The sequence below is a fragment of the Coenobita brevimanus genome, chromosome 75, assembly GCF_032717465.1.
Source record: "Coenobita brevimanus isolate Jiangsu-jjx chromosome 75, ASM3271746v2, whole genome shotgun sequence".
Taxonomy (NCBI): domain Eukaryota; kingdom Metazoa; phylum Arthropoda; class Malacostraca; order Decapoda; family Coenobitidae; genus Coenobita; species Coenobita brevimanus.
The window spans coordinates 21,783,795-21,795,089 of NC_137028.1; positions in this window are offsets into that span (position 1 = coordinate 21,783,795).

An 11,295-nucleotide genomic window follows, 5' to 3' on the forward strand; every position below is an offset into this window, starting at 1 on the left:
TCAGCATGTTCCTCCTAATGCTTCTTATCATATCCACACCACAACGCTCCTTTATATCCGAGTCATTTGTCAGCCTGTAATCTATGTGACTCCACAGAGTCCTCTTAAATAACTCATTTCCACTGCTCTCACTCTTGACTTGTGTCCTTCCAACAATGTCCAAGCTTCACTTCCATACATTAGAGTTGGTATCACAATTCTGTCACGTAGTAACGTTTTCACTTTCATGCTCACTTCCCTGTTTCTTATCACTGTTTTCAAGGAACCAGCAACCTTTCTTCCTTGTTGTACCCTTGCAAGCACTTCACCCTCCAAACTTCCATCCTTACTCATCACACAAACCAAGTACTTAAACGTACTCACATTTTCCATTTCCTCACCATCCAACCTCACTGTACATTTGATGACTTCACCTCTCTCAAAGACCATCATTTTACTCTTCCTTACATTCACCTTTAGATTCCGTTTCTTACACACTCTCCCAAACTCATCCACCAAACATTGCTGCTCCCCTTCGTCTTCACTTCACAACACAGTATCATCTGCAAACAACAGTACAGGGAGTTTCCAAACACTATCCTCTCTCACCAGGGTCACTCCAACATCCACTGCCCTACCTTGTGTCTCTTTTATTACCCCATCCATATACAGATTGAACAACCATGGAGACATGACACATCCCTGTTTCAACCCAACCTTCGAAGAGAAAAATTCACTCATTTCACCATCCACACGCACTGCAGCCTTAGCACCATCATACATACTCTTCACAGCATTCAACAACTTCCCATCTGCTCCATATATTCTTAATACTTTTCACAATCCTAGTCTATCCACCCTGTCATATGTTTTCTCCAAATCCATGAAGGCCGCATACAACTTCTTTCTCTTCTCTAGAAACTTTTCCACTAAAGATCTAAGAATGAATACCTGATCCACACAACCTCTTCCCTTCCTAAATCCTTCCTGTTCTTCTCCAGCTAATTCCTCTATTATTTCCCTAACTCTGTCAATAAGTATCCTGCCATATACTTTTCCTTTTACACTAAGAAGACAAATGCCCCTATGATTACCACACACTTCTTTTTCCCCATTTCCTTTGGACAAGGTAATAATTGTACCTGACTTCCAATCCTCCGGGACTCTACCTTCCTTCCAGGCCAATCTGCACATCTTCCACATCCATTCTACTACTATCTCTCCCCCTTGCTTCAGCATTTCACCACACACTCCATCAATTCCTGGGGCTTTCTCCAATTTGACTTCCTTCATTGTTTCCACAACTTCTATCCCATTGATTTCTTCCTGTCTTTTCACCTCCCTCCTTCTCCCAGCCATTTCCCAGCCACTTATACTCGCATTACTTCCATTCTCTACGTTCAACAATTCCTTAAAGTGTTCTATCCATCTGCTCACTTTTTCTCCCTTCTCCACGAGTAATCTACCATTTTTATCTTTCACTCCCCTGCCAGCTTCACTGCCACCCTGTCTTACTCTCTTCACCTCTTTCCAGAACATTTTCTTACAGTCCCTCCACTTTACACTCAAATTCCTTCCAAATTCCTCATCCACTGTCTTCTTACTCTTACTAACATTTTCACCTCTCTCTTCCTTTCTATATATAACTCTCTTCCACCACTCAACTTCTTCCACGCCCCTATTTCTCATCCATTCATTGTATGCTTTCTTCTTTTGTGCCACAGCCAGTCTCACCTCTTCATTCCACCATGCTTTTCCTTGCACCCCCTTCCGTCTTCTCTTCACCCCACACACCACATGACATGCTGCACATATTTCTGCTATGAATATCTTGCACACACCTTCCATGTCCCCATCTGCTCCAATTCATATTTACCCAATCGTTCCTCCACTTCTCTCTTATATTCTGCCTTTTTCTCATCTTGTAGCCTTTCCACTCCCCTTGCAACTACTCTTTCCTCCCGTCCTTCCCTTCTTCTATTTCTCCATCTTACTTGGATCTTGATTCTGGCCACCACCAAGTAGTGGTCATAAAGTCCACTCCCTCAACCTCTATAAGCTCTTGCATCCGTGACACATCTTCGCATCCTTTCATCCACACACACATAATCAATCATTGCCTTCCTTTCATTCAGTTCACCACCCACCCTTCTCATCACTCGCCCTGTATACCTGTGGATCATTTTGTGCCTGAGAAGGGTATTGGCTATCACCAACCCCCTCCCAGCACAAATGTCCACTAACGCACTGCCATTCTCATCTATCTCAGCAGGCACACCCCACTCACCAACTATTCCATCCGCCTTCACATTCCCTGCTTTACCATTCACATCACCAATCAAAACACTCTCTCATTTCTTCCAAATTTTTCCATGCACACTTCCACATTTGTCCAGAACTCTTCTCTCACTCTGCTTGCACGATCTTGCCTTGGCGCATACACGCACACAATCGCAAACATTTGTATTCCAACTTTCAATCTTACCCACACAATCCTTGAGCCCACTGATCCATACTCTCTTATGTTCTTTTTCCATCTTTTACTCACAGCAATACACACTCCTTCTTTTGCCCTCTCATTCTCACCTACTTCTGCACATATACCCCATCCATACTCCCACTCTCTCACACTCTCTTCTCTCCATTTAGTTTGAGTTACTCCGCATACATCCACTTTCGCACCCTGAAGCACCTGGACAATCTCTCTCTCTTTCACCTCATCATTCGCACCGCTTACATCCCATGTCGCGATCCGTACCGTGTCCTTTGTCCGGTCCTTGGTCGTCATCGTTTGGTCAGTCCTTGTCTGAGGCTTATTGTTTGTTTTTTTAATTAGCTGTTTTCCGGGAAGGGGCACTAACCCTCCACCATCATATGTCAGGCTCTCCAACTGGGATAGTGTCACCATTTTTCCTAGTAAGGGTGTGATGGCTTGGATCACGAGCTTCGTGAAATTTTGCCATGTGAGCCCCCGAACGATTTCTGGGGCGATATTTGCTGCCGCTTTACCCAGTAGTGGAAGTGTATAACTGCTATTTTCTGTTTGTCGTCCTCAAACCCGATATCTAGTAATGATTTAATAATTGCTAGATACGTGTGGACGTCGTATTGTTCCGGGTTGAATTTAGGCAATTGTACGTCAGGTTTGGTTGCCATTTTGCCGGTATTCCTTGAGTGCCTCTCTCGTATGCCTGGGTCAAGAACCACCACTGTCCACCAGTGTTATGCTAGGTGTTTTAGGGTCAGCTTCCCGTCCCTTGAACGCCTACTTTGCAGCTGGGTTCCCTTTCTAGACCAGAGCTTAGGAGACTAAGAGAGGTACAGGGCACAAAAACTCGGGGTACAACATTACACGTATATTAGTATATTCTAAATGTGGAACAGGTAGATGTCACAAACAGGATTCTAGGCAATTATATAACATGTACCGAGACTGGGAGTAGTAGTATCTCGCAGGATACTGTTGGGACAATAGTTCTGGATAAAAGTGAATAGTACAATGAACAGCAGTTAAGGTGCTGGGCAAGGGAATCGGGCACTGTCACTTGGAAGGAAATTTACACTGTGGTTGGGATAGGAAGCTAGGCTATAGGTCTTATGTCACGGAAGAATTATATTACTAGAGCCGAGACACACATTCATTTACGTAACTTTAATCACTGTGCGGCTTCTCTCACCCTGTCACTGTTTCATTATTGGTCTATACTCCCGATACTATAGCATTGATAGAATTTGGGCTTAGTGTCCCTCTCTAATATCTTAACACACTGCCCTATGTCTAGGTCACCGTTTCGTTGTCACTGCACTTCCACTGTCACTCACTGTCGGGACTGGGTAGGGTGGCGGCGTTGGTGGGGGGCGGCGGGAGAACTCACAGCCCGGCTCCTGAAGGGGGCTGAGCTCTGCCAGGGGCCTCCATGTCCTGCAGCCACGGGATCATTCGTTGGGGCGTCCTCTCTCATCCAGGGCTGCGTGCAGTGAAGGGCCCCATACTGTCGGGGCTGGGAACTGGGGTCCAGCCCTCGGGACTGGAGCCGAAGAGTTTTCTGAAGCGCTCACTAAGGCGCCTGATGGAGGACGAGTGTCGTCTGCATTGGGGTGGGGAGAAGTCTCGCCCAGGGGTCCTGGAGGCAGCCTCGGGGACCTGTCGGCTGTGGTCTTCCACTGTCAGGGGGGCGTAGGTGGCGGAGCTAGCCTCCATAGGAGTCCATCAGGTAGGGTCTCTCTGAAGCTAGCTGTGTGGAGAATAACCCTGGGGATAGTACAGGGCCTCTTCATGGATCGTCGAGAATGAGGCCTTCCTCCTGAAGCTTGCCTCGCTGGTGGTGGACAGTAGGGTCTTCTGTGCCCCTGCCGGTCAGCAGGTTTGATGGCAGAACGCCCTCTCATAGTGGAGTCACAGGGGGCGAGGGGCTTTGGTGCTCCTCCCCGGTGTGGCTGCCCGCTGAAGCTGAGGTCCCGTGGGCAACGAAACGAGGGTGACTACTGGCCTTCCCTTTGTCATAGGTGCAGCTACTGGCCGTCGCCTGGACCTGACTCCCTGACGGGGATGCAAGTGAAGTGTGGCTACAGGCCATCGCCTGAGCCCCGTGTGGAGGACAACGTGCCGATGAGGAGCGGCTGTAGGCCATCTCCTGCTGACGGGCACAGCTAGTGGCTGTCGCCTGTGTCCTGTCCTCCGAGGCAACTACAGGAGTGAGGGGACGTACCCTTCTCTCCCCTGGTTCCTGTAGGGGGATATAGGAGCACCTGACGAGGGAGTGGCTACCAGCCATCTCCTGCAACGTGGCCTGGCTACATGCTGTGGCCTTTAAGGCCGCGGCTACCAGCTGTCTCCTGTGTCTTGTCCTCCGAGGCAACTACAGGAGGAGAGGGGACGTATCCTTCTCTCCACTGCGCGGCTACCGGGTGTTGTTGGTTCCTGTAAGGGGGTATAGGAGCACTTGACGGGGGAGCAGCTACTGGCTGTCTCCTGCCGTGTGGCCTGGCTACAGGCCATGGCCTTTAAGGGTGTGGCTACAGTCCGTGGCTCTTAAGGGGGAGTGGCTACTGGCCGTCTCCTGCATTGCAGAGTGCCTGCAGGCTGTCTCTGGGAAGCCTTCCAAGCAGCTACCGGCTGTCTCCTGAAGGTCTGAGTGGCTACTGGCCATCTCACAAAGGGCGTGGCTACTGGCTGTCGCTGGGGTGCTGCTCGGAGCTAAGGAAATAGCTCCATCCTGATCCTGTTGAGGGTTAGCTCACCTGCAAGGTAGTCTCCATTTCCTGCTATGGTGGCAGCGGGCAAGTTCCGGGTCATAGGGGCGCAAGGCCTGGGCGGACTTATGTCCCTGTCGCCCGAGGTTGGGTTGCACTCTGTCTACCACTCCGTAGGCTCCTCCCGGGGGTGTTGTGATGACCTCTGTGACTATTCCCGGCATTTTAATTATTATTACCTATGGGTACTCTTATAGATTTTTGTGTACTCCATTGTTCTTAGATTTCCTAAAAGAATTTGGAAGTGTTATACTATGTGTTTTAGGGTCGGCTTCCCATCTCTTGAACGCCTAGTGTCCAGCTGGGTTCTCTTTCTAGACCGAAGCTTAGACAAATTTGAGAGAGGCAGGACACAAAAACTTAAGGCAACAACCTTATATGTGTATTGACAGATTCTATATGTGGAACAGGTAGATGTCTCAACAACAAGAGTCTGGGCAATTATAAGACATATGCAAGGATCATGGGTAGCAGTATCACGCAGGATACTATATGGACAACAGTTCAGGGCAATAGGTGAACAGCACAACGAACTGTATTTAACGTCTTTTGGGCAGGGGAATAGGTCACGGTCACTTTGAGGGAAATATATACTGTGCTTAGGATGGGGAACTTATTCACAGGTCTTGTAATACAGAGGAATCACACTATGAAGGCCAAGTCTAAGGTTCACTAAAATCAATGCACTCTTGTTGGGTCTTCCTTCTTTCTCTCACTATTTCACTATCAGCCCAAACCGTGACTGTCACATATTAATATACCTCGAATTTAGATTCCCTAGGATAATACACTGCCTGATATTCAGGTCACTATTACACTGTCACTGCACATTCACTGTCACTCACTGTTGGTGGGATGGCGGCATGGTTCGGGGGGCAGCGGGAGAATTCACAGCCCGACTCCTGATAGGGGCTGAGTCCTGCCTGTGGCCTCTGTATCCAGCGGCCACGGGATCACTCTTAGGGACGCCCTCTCTTGTCCAGGGCTGTGGGCGGTGAAGGGCCCTGCACTGTCGGGGTTGGGAGCTGGAGTGCAGTCCTCAGGGCTGGGGCCGAAAAGCCTCCTGAAGCACTCACTTAGGCACCTGACGGAGGACAAGGGTCATCGCGTTGGGGTGGGGAGAGGCCTCGACCGGGGGTCCTTGGGGCGGCCTTGGGGACCCAGCAGCTGCTGTCTCCTGCTGTCGGGGACACCATCAGGGGTGAGCTGCAGCATTGGCCTTCATTGGAGTCTGTCAGGTAGGGTCCCTCTGGAGCCGGCTGGGTGAAGAACAACCCTGGGGATAGCACAGGGCCTCTCCACAGGTCCTCAGGGCTTGGACCTTCCTCCTCAAGGTTGTGTCGCTGTGGAGGTGTGGCAGCACCTGATTGAGGAGCGGCTACTGGCCGTCTCCTGCTGTAGGGCCCGGCTACTGGCCATGGCCTTTTAGGGTCGCGGCTACTGGCCATTGATGAAGCCCAACTTTTGGCTGTGGCCTGTGCGGGGGAGCAGCTACCAGCCGTCTCCTGAAGGAGGAGTGAGCGGTTACCAGCTGTCTCGTGAAGAAGGCGGGAGCGGCTACAGGCCATCTCATGCTTGCCTCTCAAGCGACTACCAGCCATCTCCTGAAGGAGGTTTGAGTGGCTACAGGCCGTCTCAAGGGCACCTTCTGAGCAGCTACCAGCCGTCTCCTGGCGAAGGCGGGAGTGGCTACTGGCCATCTCCCGAAGGAGGAGTGAACGGCTACCAGCTGTCTCAGGGGCACCTTCCAAGTGGCTACCGGCCGTGACCTGAAGGAGGTTTGAGCGGCTACTGGCTGTCTTCTGATTGATTCCCTGAGCGGCTGCAGACCATCTCCTGATGGAGGTTTGAACGGCTACCGGCCATCTCTTGGGCACCTTCCGAGGGCTACAGGCCGTCTCCTGAAGGAGGTTTGAGCGGCTACAGGCCATCTCACAAAGGGAGCAGTTACCAGCCATAGCAGGGGTGCTGCCTTGAGCTATAGGAGTAGCTCCACCCTGATCCTGTTGAGGGTCAACTCGCCCACAAGGTAGTCTCCTTTTCCTGCTATGGTGGCAGCAGGCAAGTTCCGGGTCCTAAGGGTGCACGGCCTGGGCAGACTTATGTCCCTGTCACCTGGGGTTGGGTTGCACTCTGTCTGCCCCTCCGTAGGCTCCTCCCAGGGGTGTCATGCTGCCCTCAGTTGCTACTCCCGGCATTTTACCACCATCATCGGGGAAAAAGTCACGTCCCCGTGACTGGAGGTGATAAATTTTGGTGTTGTAGGTGTGGTGCACGAGTTGGAGATGTTGAAGGAGGGCATTCCACGCTGTGGTGGCCGGGTTTTCGTCCATCTGGGTGTTGCTGGTGATGAAGAGGGTGGACAGGTCGGTGGTGGTGCTGAGGAGTTGCAGGAGGTGGAGTGGGCCACGGACGCGATGCTTGTGTCCGAAGGGCAGCGCCCATGTGGCTCATCTGATTCTCATGTTGGTAGGTCTTGTCTCCTGTAGAGAGCTGTGCTGAATGCTGGAGGTCGCCAGGGAGCGTGGGGTTTTATGATGGGGCAATGCGATGTGATGCCTCTGGGGAGTGGTGGTGACCAGGATTTGGGCTTGGTGTTGCATGAGTGTGATGGGACTCATGTTAGGAGGGGGAGTGTGGTTTTGTGGTGAGGTGGGTGGTGTAGGTGTGGGGGCATATCGTGCGGGTGGGCGTGAAAGGCGGCTGGAGCGTGTGATGGTGGTTTTTAAGGTGGGTGTGGGCGGTGTGGTGGAGTTGAGGGTGATGGGGAGGTGGGTGGGGTGTGTGGGGGCAGTGGTGCAGCGGCGGAGCTGGGAGTGGTGATGGGTGTTGGGCAGGGTGAACTGTGGGTGGGTGGAGGAGAAATTAGTCCATGGACGGGACGTGGCGATGGGCGTGGGGGATGGGGAGGCAGGTGGGGTGCGTGAGGATGGAGAGGTGGTGACGGGGCTGGTGGGTGGGGTGAAGGCTGGGTGGGCAGAGGAGAGATTGGTGCGTGGGCAGGACAGGTGGAGGTGGGTGTGAGGGAGAGGGAGGAGGGCAGGGAAGGGGTGGGGGAGAGGTCGGGAATTTGCGGCGTCGGTGAGTCTTCAGCTGAGGTGTGATGCAGCATGATTTTTTTTTTTTTTTTATGCGAGGAAGAAGGAACCAAAGGCCATGAGCCCGCAGTAACAGTTCCCTCCAAGAGAAAAACAAAATACAACATAGAGCCAAATTCAAGATCCAATCATTTTGAGATGCCTGGACACACTGCGTTTGAAAGACTGGAGATCATAGGCAGCAGGAAATACAGACAGAGGGAGACAGTTCCAGAGCTGACCTGTTGCATAAATGAAAGACTGGGAGTAACGGTTAACTCTTGCATTAGAGAGTTGGACAGAAAAAGAATGAGAGTTTGCTGCCAGACGGGTGCTACGCGCCTGTCGTAGAGGTGGAGGAATGCAAGCAGACAGTTCAGAGGAGCAGTGATCATTAAAGTAGCGATAGAAAAGAGATAAAGATGCAACAGTGCGGCGAAGAGACAGAGGTTGAAGGGAGTCAGTAAGAGGAGGAGAGCCAATGAGACGAAAAGCCTTTGACTCCACCCTACTGAGAAGAGCTGTATGTGGGGAGCCTCCCCACACATGAGAGTTGTACTCCACACGGGGGCGGATAAAACCCCTGTATAGAGTCAACAATTGTGCAGGGGTAAAGAAAGAGCGGAGTCGGCTTAGCACACCCAATCTCTTGGATGCAGATTTTACAAGAGATGTAATATGATCTTTCCAAGATAAGTCCCGAGTAAATGAAACCCCAAGCATGTTCAAAGATGATGCAGGATTAAGCTGAATATTATTAAACATTAGTGGGTATACCTGTGGAAGATTTTGTCGGGTTGATAGGTGTAAGAACTGAGTCTTAGATGCATTAAAGACAACCATATTATTTTTACCCCAGTCAGAGATACGAGCCAAATCAGACATTAGGTGTGCCACAGCCTCATCCCTTGCTTGTCGAAGTAACTGTTGAGATGGGCGTTGCGGGAACCGAATGGAAAGGTGAAGGGTGGAGTCGTCAGCGTATGAGTGGATAGGGTTAGATGTACAGCTTAGAAGATCATTGATGAATAAAAGGAAGAGAGTTGGTGATAGGACAGAGCCCTGAGGAACACCACTGTTGATAGATCTAGGAGAAGAACGATGGCCGTCTACAACAGCGGCTATAGAACGACCAGAAAGGAAGCTAGCGATGAAGGCACAGATAGAAGGATAGAAACCATAGGAGGGCAGTTTGGAAATTAAAGATTTATGCCAGACTCGATCGAAAGCCTTTGAGATGTCAAGTGCAATGGCAAAGCTTTCGCCAAAGTCCCGAAAGGAGGATGACCAGGAGTCTGAAAGGTAGGTGAGAAGATCGCCAGTGGAGCGTCCCTGACGGAACCCATACTGACGATCGGAAAGAAGGTTGTGATAGGAAAGATGCCTTAAAATTTTTCTATTAAGAATTGACTCGAAAACTTTTGAAATACAGGACGTTAAAGCAATTGGACGATAGTTGGAGGGTTGGGAGTGGTCACCCTTCTTTGGGACTGGCTGAATGAGAGCAAACTTCCAGCAAGAAGGAAAGGTACAAGTTGACAGACAAAGGCGAAAGAGTTTGCCTAGGCAGGGTGTAAGCACAGAAGCACAGTTCTTGAGAACAACAGGAGGGACCCCATCAGGCCCATATGCCTTGTTAGTACTGAGGCCAGTGATGGCAGAAAATACATCAACTGAAGAAATTTTAATGTCAGCCATGAGGAAGTCAGAGGGGAGAAGTGATGGAGGAACAGCACCGGAATCGTCTAAGGTAGAATTGGAGGAGAAAGTCTGTGCGAAGAGATCTGCTTTATCAGTAGAAGAAATAGCTACAGAACCATCAGAGTAGAAAAGAGGAGGGAAGGATGATGAGGTAAAGTTGTTAGAAAGATTTTTGACAAGATGCCAGAAGGAGCGGGAAGAATTCGAGTCGGAGAGTTGAGAGCATTTAGTATGGATGAAATTATTTTTAGTAGAGCGAAGAACAGACTTAGCACGATTCCGGGCAGAAACGTAAAGATGATGTGATTCAGGGGTGGGTTGGCTCCGGTACCTTTTGTAGGCCCTCTCCTTGTTGCGGACAGCATTAGAACAAGCGTGATTAAACCAAGGCTTTCTTGCATTAGTCAAAGGATATGAGAAAGGAATGTATGCTTCCATGCCCGAGAGAATAACCTCCGTAATGCGCAAGGCACACTCAGATGGCTCCCGGCCATGGAAGCAATAATCATTCCAGGGAAAATCAAAGAAGTACTGCCTGAGGGCCTCCCAGTCCGTGGCTCCAAAATGCCACAGACGACGTTTCACTGGAGGGTCCACAGGCCGTACCGGAGTGATAGGACAGGTTAAGGTAATAAGGTTGTGATCGGAGGAGCCCAACAGAGAGAAAAGATTAACAGAGTAAGCAGAAGGATTAGTTGTGAGGAAGAGGTCAAGTATGTTGGAGCTCTTTCCAAGGCGGTCAGGGATACGGGTAGGGTGCTGTACAAGCTGCTCTAGGTCATTAAGGATAGAAAAGATGTAGGCTTGTTCACCAGGTGGATCCGTGAAAGGAGAGGAGAGCCAAAGGTGGTGGTGAACATTGAAATCTCCAAGAATGGAGATTTCAGAGAAAGGAGAAATGGATAGAATGTGTTCCATCGTAGAAGTAAGATAGTCGAAGAATTTTTGATAGTCAGTAGAATTAGGGGATAAGTAAACAGCACAGATATATTTAGTCAGAGAATGACAGGAAAGCCGAAGCCAGAGTGTGGAGAATTCAGAAGAATCAAGTTCAGGAACACGAGAGCAAGATAAGTCGTTGCGTATATATACACAACAGCCACCTTTGGCTTTGAAATGAGTATAGAGAAAGTAGGAGGATACAGAAAAGGGTTTGCTGTCAGTTGCCTCATGATGGGGGGAGGGGTGGGAGAGGACGGTGAGGGGGAGGCTGAGAGGGAAGGCGAGGGGGATATGTAGCAGTCGTAGGAGGTAGGGGGACGCGGGGCGGGCTTGGTGGGAGGCG